The 10,000-nt window shown below is 39.6% G+C and overlaps 3 non-coding genes across 3 annotated transcripts in view; all 3 read right to left on the bottom strand.

Moving 5' to 3' along the window:
• Positions 1-223, bottom strand: part of LOC135267583 (large subunit ribosomal RNA) — a 4,037-nt gene extending 3,814 nt beyond the window's left edge. The window contains exon 1 of the ribosomal RNA XR_010335991.1: positions 1-223. This exon is cut by the window's left edge and continues 3,814 nt beyond it. This is a non-coding gene — a ribosomal RNA (large subunit ribosomal RNA).
• Positions 224-700: 477 nt separating this feature from the next.
• On the bottom strand, positions 701-857 carry LOC135267587 (5.8S ribosomal RNA). Its single transcript, XR_010335995.1, has one exon. It is a non-coding gene; the product is annotated as a 5.8S ribosomal RNA (ribosomal RNA).
• Positions 858-2,917: 2,060 nt separating this feature from the next.
• On the bottom strand, positions 2,918-4,840 carry LOC135267580 (small subunit ribosomal RNA). Its single transcript, XR_010335988.1, has one exon. It is a non-coding gene; the product is annotated as a small subunit ribosomal RNA (ribosomal RNA).
• Positions 4,841-10,000: the final 5,160 nt, after the last annotated feature.

The following is a 10,000-nucleotide window of genomic DNA, read 5'->3' as shown; positions in this document are numbered from 1 at the left end:
GGGCTGTGGCCCCGTTCAAGATGGACTTGGACGCGTCGCACAATCTCGGGATGACGGATCCTCCCTAACACCACATTTCCCGGCGTCCGGTTTCGGCCGCGGGATTCAGTGCTGGGCTTTTTCCTGTTCGCTCGCCGCTACTAAGGAAATCCTAGTTAGTTTCTTTTCCTCCGCTTAATAATATGCTTAAATTCAGCGGGTAGTCTCACCTGCTCTGAGGTCGCAAATATAAATTTGCCTTTATTTTGTCAGACGATAATTACACGTATTCCGTTTATATGGCTGCCTCCAAACAATTTCAAACATCGATCTGACGTCGTTGCGAGAATGTTGTTGTTGTTAATTATAGTGCATAAAATATGCATATAAACAACTTTAACGTCTCGGACACGACGATCGCTTCGTTCGAAATTTAAGCGTTGTGGCTGCTTTTTAATATCGGACGTGCTACGTCTAAACCAACTTGTACCAACAAACTAATAAGAATGTCAGCCGCTATTGCGTTTTAGGATGCCGCGTTATTTTTTTATATTGTTTTTATTGTTGTCTACGTTGCATAATATTTTATTATGACAACCGACAATCAATTAACAATTATAGTAACGCGTCATATTTGCACCCAACACGCTCCGACGTAATTGTCTACACAACATTGTGCGCTGTGTTTAAGACAAAAACCGAGCAGTCTTTGAAATTGACACGACCCTCAGCCAGGAGTGGTCCGGGAACAGTATATCCGAGGACCGCAATGTGCGTTCGAAATGTCGATGTTCATGTGTCCTGCAGTTCACAAGTTGACGCGCAATTAGCTGCGTTCTTCATCGACCCACGAGCCAAGTGATCCACCGTTCAGGGTAATCTTTTCAAACAAATTTAAAATATTATTACATAACGCACCGTTCCACATCGAAATCGTTTCATCATCACACAACAACAAAAATAACTACTTAAGGTTATTACAATTGTGATGTATATGTGAGAAACGGACCAATCGAAAGAAACGTTCGGCGTTATATTTTATAATATTTTATTTAATTAAAGTGGCATTTGTTTCTACTTATCGAAAAGAGTATGCAGTTATAGTTTAAGTTTACATAAAGAATAACCCGATGATATTAACGTTTTATAAATACGTATATATATATCTATTAGGTTTTTTTTCTCTATCAACTTTGTCTATAAAACTCTGCTCCTTTTGCGATAAGCATTATGTATATTTATTAAATAGAAAATATGTCGAAAAACCAGACGTTTTCTTCAAACAAACGCCACAGCTGCAAACTTAATCACAACAATATTTACCAAACAATACAATTGTAGGGTGTTTTGTGTGATACGTCGTTTGGTGGGCATTCTAAGAACGTCCGTCGACATAAAAACGAATCAAAAGAAAAGCACAGGCAGTGCAAAACGTTCCTTCGTCAGTCGGGCGTATATCATTTAAAACCCACAGAATCTAAAAAAGTTAATAAACTTTTTTATTTAGATTCCTACGGTTCGTCGCGTCGTTAAAGTAAATTATTACTTCGACGCATGCGGAACCCAGGTACCCGAAAACCGTAAGCCTAAGCGTTTTTTTCCAAACATCACTCACTATCGATAAAGTAAATTGATTTTATGTATTTATAAATGTGCGTTTGTATGTATAGTAGTATAGTAGTAGTATATTTTGTTATTGGTTGTTTCGAGCTTTTTATTGTTATAAAACGTTTTTGTAGTCTTGTACATAAAGTACAGACGAATAGACAGCCCCTTTTATTTATTAATAAACTCCAACCATTTACAAATTGAATTACAACTACAACATCTCTTTTACACATTAATTATACACCATCTTTATTTTCTTTTTTCCGAAGCGAATACGATGAAGAAAATACGCAAAGACTGGCTTACAAAACCGTAAGCCTAAGCGTTTATTTTTCAAACATCACTCACCATCGGTTAAGTAAAATGATGGTATGTATAAATGTGTATTTGTATGTACAGTAGCGTATTAATTTTGTTGTTGGTTGTTTCGAGTTTATTTATTATTATGGTTTGTATGTATAAAGTTTTAGTCTTGTACATAAAGTACAGACGAATAGACAGCCCCTTTTATTTATTAATAAACTCCAACCATTTACAAATTAAATTACAACTACAACATCTCTTTTACACATTAATTATACACCATCTTTATTTTCTTTTTTCCGAAGCGAATACGATGAAGAAAATACGCAAAGACTGGCTTACAAAACCGTAAGCCTAAGCGTTTATTTTTCAAACATCACTCACCATCGGTTAAGTAAAATGATGGTATGTATAAATGTGTATTTGTATGTACAGTAGCGTATTAATTTTGTTGTTGGTTGTTTCGAGTTTATTTATTATTATGGTTTGTATGTATAAAGTTTTAGTCGTGTACATAAAGTACGATCGTATTGGCAGACACCATTATTATTCATTCATTCATTCTTGTTTGTTATTATAAATAACTCCAACCATATACAAATACTACAACAACAACAACAACATCTCTTGCACATTAATTATACACCACCACTGTGTATTAGTACTTTTTTTCGAAGCGAATACGATGATGGAAATACGCTAAGACCGGCACTGCGAAAGCAATAATAAAACGTTAGCACATAACCATCTTTCGACAATATTGATTCGTGTTAATGTTCGAAAAAATTCTTTGAAAACGTCGTTTACGGCACGTTTACAATCGATTTATAAAATAAATCGAAAAACGTAACAACAGATCCGCTTAATGCAAGACGACCCGTTGTTGCTTTTCCGTTCGACGCATAATAAAGAATTTTGTATGAGAATTGATCATCATACGAATAGTGTATGTATGTGTGTTTTTTGTTGATCAGCACAGACAAAATGTGTGTGTATGTGTGACAACTAAACAACAACATTTACACGTTAATGATCCTTCCGCAGGTTCACCTACGGAAACCTTGTTACGACTTTTACTTCCTCTAAATGATCAAGTTTGGTCATCTTCCCAGCAACATCGGCAACGTCGAAACGCCACCGCGCACCGGTCCGAAGACCTCACTAAATCATTCAATCGGTAGTAGCGACGGGCGGTGTGTACAAAGGGCAGGGACGTAATCAACGCGAGCTTATGACTCGCGCTTACTGGGAATTCCTCGTTCATGGGGAACAATTGCAAGCCCCAATCCCTAGCACGAAGGAGGTTCAGCGGGTTACCCGGACCGCTCGGTCAGGGAGGACACGCTGATTCCTTCAGTGTAGCGCGCGTGCGGCCCAGAACATCTAAGGGCATCACAGACCTGTTATTGCTCAATCTCGTGCGGCTAGAAGCCGCCTGTCCCTCTAAGAAGAATTGTTTGTACGCCGACAGTAAAAACCGCACATAGAGACCGGGCGAACCCGGCTCCAGCCGGCATTTGGGATGTCGAAATACGCCTATTTAGCAGGCTAGAGTCTCGTTCGTTATCGGAATTAACCAGACAAATCGCTCCACCAACTAAGAACGGCCATGCACCACCACCCACCGAATCAAGAAAGAGCTCTCAATCTGTCAATCCTTCCGGTGTCCGGGCCTGGTGAGGTTTCCCGTGTTGAGTCAAATTAAGCCGCAGGCTCCACTCCTGGTGGTGCCCTTCCGTCAATTCCTTTAAGTTTCAGCTTTGCAACCATACTTCCCCCGGAACCCAAAAGCTTTGGTTTCCCGGAAGCTGCCCGCCGAGTCATCGGAGGAACGTCGGCGGATCGCTAGCTGGCATCGTTTATGGTTAGAACTAGGGCGGTATCTGATCGCCTTCGAACCTCTAACTTTCGTTCTTGATCAATGAAAGCGTTTTTGGCAAATGCTTTCGCTTCTGTCCGTCTTGCGACGATCCAAGAATTTCACCTCTAACGTCGCAATACGAATGCCCCCATCCGTTCCTATTAATCATTACCTCGGGGTTCCGAAAACCAACAAAATAGAACCGAGGTCCTATTCCATTATTCCATGCACACAGTATTCAGGCGAAGTTTTAGCCTGCTTTAAGCACTCTAATTTGTTCAAAGTAAACGTGCCGGCCCACCTCGACACTCAATGAAGAGCACCGCGGCGGGATTGAGTTGGGCCGCCCTCTCGAGCTAAGCCCACCGGCAGGACGTCCCGCGAAACGCCAGTTAACACCGCGAACGATGAACCGGCGGCGCGGGACACAAATTCGACTACGAGCTTTTTAACCGCAACAACTTTAATATACGCTATTGGAGCTGGAATTACCGCGGCTGCTGGCACCAGACTTGCCCTCCAATTGATCCTCGTTAAAGGGTTTAGAGTGTACTCATTCCGATTACGGGGCCTCGGATGAGTCCCGTATCGTTATTTTTCGTCACTACCTCCCCGTGCCGGGAGTGGGTAATTTGCGCGCCTGCTGCCTTCCTTGGATGTGGTAGCCGTTTCTCAGGCTCCCTCTCCGGAATCGAACCCTGATTCCCCGTTACCCGTTACAACCATGGTAGGCGCAGAACCTACCATCGACAGTTGATAAGGCAGACATTTGAAAGATGCGTCGCCGGTGCGAGACCGTGCGATCAGCGTAAAGTTATTCAGATTCACCAAGTTGTACGATGACGGCGAAACCGCCACCGATTGGTTTTGATCTAATAAAAGCGCTCCTTCCGTCTCCGGTCGGAGCTCTGTTTGCATGTATTAGCTCTAGAATTACCACAGTTATCCAAGTAAATGTGGGTACGATCTAAGGAACCATAACTGATTTAATGAGCCTTTCGCGGTTTCACCTTAATTTGGCTTGTACTGAGACATGCATGGCTTAATCTTTGAGACAAGCATATGACTACTGGCAGGATCAACCAGGGAACTGTGTTTTTGTGTTTTTTGAGACAGACGAGAGAATAAAATACTCATCATCATCGTTTATAAAGATGAAGAATATGCGCGTTTGTGCGAAACAATCTAACATATAAGAAAGTAACGCCACGCTGTTTCTTCTTTTCTTCGTACGATATAGAGATAAATGTATCGTCATCATCGTCGTCGTAGTCGTTAAACACCACAACACATATATCGGTCAATAAAGGCATAATAATAATATTTATAATATTATTTTTTACCTTTGCCGATTTAAAAGTTCAAACATTCTCTTCACTCTTCGCAAGATTGAATGCGACGTGAATTTATGAAATTCTTTCGAATCCATAAACGTTACGAATATTATATAAATATTCTCGCTCGGATATTAGAGAGTTGACGCATTTATTATTTTTGTTTGTTTAAATCACAAACATTTGTTAGTTCAACAAAGTTTGATTGCATAAGGACCGCCAACGTAAGAGAATACGTTTTGCCGCATCCGCAATCTCGCTGTGGGGAACTGGGCGAGCCACAAAATCACAAAATAAAGCAATCTCGCAAGCAAAGCCCTATTCGAATTCGATAGCGGAAATGTGCGATAAACGTCGATAAATTGGAAGCAAATGCAGAACGTATACATAATCGGTCGTTTTGTCGTCGTCATTTATGATAAACTTCGACTAAACCGTTACACCGTTCATATCGCCTCACTCAACGCATCGACACACACCACTACCATATGTATACCAGCGCGACACCGATCGAGGCAGCCGCTCGGTATTGGATGTGCGCACCGCTCCACTGACATAGCTCCACAGGCGACGTCTACCGAAGCGCACAGCTCTATAACTATAAGGCATACACACAAAAGGGAGAAAATATTTTAAATATTGATAATATTAAAAAGTCATATTTTATATTTAAACCATTATAAAATTTAATTATAAAAACGTTTGTTTTAAAAAAAATAATTAATTAATAAAAACAAAATTATTTTAAGCGCCGTACTTCGTAAACGTCGTACTTCGTTCGTCGTATGTGCAAAGTCAAATGAATGCTGTAGTTAGTCGCAGTTGGAACGTCTGAATGTCGTACAACGTAACAATAATTTTGAGTGCCCTAATGTGTAGACGTCGTACTTCGCGAACGTCGCACTTCGTAAACGACGTACTTCGTGAACGTCGCACTTCGTAAACGACGTACTTCGTGAACGTCGCACTTCGTAAACGTCGCACTTCGTAAACGACGTACTTCGTGAACGTCGTACTTCGTAAAGGTTATGCAATATTAATACACATTTGGTGTATTGCAAGTTGCATTTTAATAAATATTATGCATTTTTATGTTTTAATTTAATATCTAGGCCAAAATACTATGTTTATTTAATTGTTAAATGTGTACGTTTATTTATAGATACGTAATTTACATAAAAATTTGTTTTTTTTTTTATTATATGCAAACTACAAATAAAACATTTAATATTTTCAAACGTCGTACTTCGTGTAAGTTATGCAATATTGATACAAATTTAGTGTATTGCGGGTCGCAATAATATTAATTTATATTTGAACGTAGTACTTCGTGAAGGTTATGCAACATCAGTACACATTAAGTGTATTGCAGGTTGCATTATTATTAATTTATGTTTTCTCACTTTTTACCTTCATATAAAAAAAAATTTAATATTTTTGGACGTCGTACTTCGTAACAGTTATGCAATATTGATGCACATCTGTTGTGCTGCGGGTTGCATTTTATAAATTTAATGTATTCTTATGATTTACTTTAATGTCTAGGCAAAAAAACACTTTTGATTAGTTGCTGAATGTTTACATTTATTTACAGATACGTAATTTGCAAAAAAATTTGCTGTTTTTTTATTATATACAACACAAATAAAATTCTTTAATATTCTTGAACGTCGTACTTCGTGTAGGTTATGCAATATTGATACAAATTTAGTGTATTGCGGGTCACAATAATATTAATTTATATTTGAACGTAGTACTTCGTGAAGGTTATGCAAGATCAGTACATATTAAGTGTATTGCAGGTTGCATTATTATTAATTTATGTTTTCTCACTTTTAACCTCAATATAAAAAAAAATTAATATTTTTGGACGTCGTACTTCGTGAAGGTTATGCAATATTAATGCACATCTAGTGTGCTGCGGGTTGCATTTTATAAATTTAATGTATTTTTATGTTTTACTTTAATATCTAGGCAAAAAAAACAATTTTGATTAGTTGCTAAATGTTTACATTTATTTACAGATACGTAATTTGCAAAAAAATTTGATGTTTTTTCATTATATACAACACAAATAAAATTCTTTAGTATTCTTGAACGTCGTACTTCGTGTAGGTTATGCAATTTTAATACACAATTAGTGTATTGTGGGTTGCATTATTATTATTTATTGTTTACGTTTTACTTCATCACTTTGTGAACGTCGTACTTCGTTTGTACTATGAACGCTGCATTTCGTCGCAGTCGGCAGCACGTGCGAATAAACGTCGTACAAGAAAATCACGATTTTGAGTGCCGTACTTCGCAAACGTCGTACTTCGTCTATACTATGTACAAAGTCAAGTGAACGCTAAACCTCGTCGCAGTCGACAGCAAGTGCAAATAAACGTCGTACAAGAAAATCATGATTTTGAGTGCCGTACTTCGCAAACGTCGTACTTCGTCTGTACTATGTACAAAGTCAATTGAACGCTGTACTTCGTCGCAGTCGGAAGCAACTGCAAGTAAACGTCTTACAAGAAAATCATGATTTTGAGTGCCGTACTTCGCAAACGTCGTACTTCGTCTGTACTATGTACAAAGTCAATTGAACGCTGTACTTCGTCGCAGTCGGAAGCAACTGCAAATAAACGTCTTACAAGAAAATCATGATTTTGAGTGCCGTACTTCGCAAACGTCGTACTTCGTCTGTACTATGTACAAAGTCAATTGAACGCTGTACTTCGTCGCAGTCGGAAGCAACTGCAAATAAACGTCTTACAAGAAAATCATGATTTTGAGTGCCGTACTTCGCAAACGTCGTACTTCGTCTGTACTATGCACAAAGTCAATTGAACGCTGTACTCCGTCGCAGTCGGCAGCACGTGCAAATAAACGTCGTACAAGAAAATCACGATTTTGAGTGCCGTACTTCGAAAACGTCGTACTTCGTCTGTACTATGTACAAAGTCAAATGAACGCTTAACTTCGTCGCAGTCGACAGCACGTGCAAATAAACGTCGTACAAGAAAATCACGATTTTGAGTGCCGTACTTCGCAAACGTCGTACTTCGTCTGTACTATGTACAAAGTCAATTGAACGCTGTACTCCGTCGCAGTCGGCAGGACGTGCAAATAAACGTCGTACATGAAAATCACGATTTTGAGTGCCGTACTTCGCAAACGTCGTACTTCGTCTGTACTATGTACAAAGTCAATTGAACGCTGTACTTCGTCGCAGTCGGAAGCAACTGCAAGTAAACGTCTTACAAGAAAATCATGATTTTGAGTGCCGTACTTCGCAAACGTCGTACTTCGTCTGTACTATGTACAAAGTCAATTGAACGCTGTACTTCGTCGCAGTCGGAAGCAACTGCAAATAAACGTCTTACAAGAAAATCATGATTTTGAGTGCCGTACTTCGCAAACGTCGTACTTCGTCTGTACTATGTACAAAGTCAATTGAACGCTGTACTTCGTCGCAGTCGGAAGCAACTGCAAATAAACGTCTTACAAGAAAATCATGATTTTGAGTGCCGTACTTCGCAAACGTCGTACTTCGTCTGTACTATGCACAAAGTCAATTGAACGCTGTACTCCGTCGCAGTCGGCAGCACGTGCAAATAAACGTCGTACAAGAAAATCACGATTTTGAGTGCCGTACTTCGAAAACGTCGTACTTCGTCTGTACTATGTACAAAGTCAAATGAACGCTTAACTTCGTCGCAGTCGACAGCACGTGCAAATAAACGTCGTACAAGAAAATCACGATTTTGAGTGCCGTACTTCGCAAACGTCGTACTTCGTCTGTACTATGTACAAAGTCAATTGAACGCTGTACTCCGTCGCAGTCGGCAGGACGTGCAAATAAACGTCGTACATGAAAATCACGATTTTGAGTGCCGTACTTCGCAAACGTCGTACTTCGTCTGTACTATGTACAAAGTCAATTGAACGCTGTACTTCGTCGCAGTCGGAAGCAACTGCAAGTAAACGTCTTACAAGAAAATCATGATTTTGAGTGCCGTACTTCGCAAACGTCGTACTTCGTCTGTACTATGTACAAAGTCAATTGAACGCTGTACTTCGTCGCAGTCGGAAGCAACTGCAAATAAACGTCTTACAAGAAAATCATGATTTTGAGTGCCGTACTTCGCAAACGTCGTACTTCGTCTGTACTATGTACAAAGTCAATTGAACGCTGTACTTCGTCGCAGTCGGAAGCAACTGCAAATAAACGTCTTACAAGAAAATCATGATTTTGAGTGCCGTACTTCGCAAACGTCGTACTTCGTCTGTACTATGCACAAAGTCAATTGAACGCTGTACTCCGTCGCAGTCGGCAGCACGTGCAAATAAACGTCGTACAAGAAAATCACGATTTTGAGTGCCGTACTTCGAAAACGTCGTACTTCGTCTGTACTATGTACAAAGTCAAATGAACGCTTAACTTCGTCGCAGTCGACAGCACGTGCAAATAAACGTCGTACAAGAAAATCACGATTTTGAGTGCCGTACTTCGCAAACGTCGTACTTCGTCTGTACTATGTACAAAGTCAATTGAACGCTGTACTCCGTCGCAGTCGGCAGGACGTGCAAATAAACGTCGTACATGAAAATCACGATTTTGAGTGCCGTACTTCGCAAACGTCGTACTTCGTCTGTACTATGTACAAAGTCAAATGAACGCTGCATTTCGTCGCAGTCAGAAACAAAGCAAACGTCGTGCAATGAAACAATAATTTTGAGTGCTGCATTTGTGAGCGCCGTACTTCGTTTGTTACTTTATGGTCACATGAACGTCGTATTTCATCACACAGAGCACCATACTTAATGCACTTAAATGAACGTTGTACTTCGTACAAGTTAGGCAATATTAATACACATTTGGTGTATTGCGGGTTGCATTATTAATTTACAAAAATAGCTATGATTT

The sequence above is a fragment of the Tribolium castaneum genome, unplaced genomic scaffold (genome assembly GCF_031307605.1).
Source record: "Tribolium castaneum strain GA2 unplaced genomic scaffold, icTriCast1.1 ptg000055l, whole genome shotgun sequence".
NCBI classification, from domain to species: Eukaryota; Metazoa; Arthropoda; class Insecta; order Coleoptera; family Tenebrionidae; genus Tribolium; species Tribolium castaneum.
The sequence above is the reverse complement of the archived record's forward strand: the minus strand, read 5'-3'. Positions and strand labels throughout refer to the sequence as shown.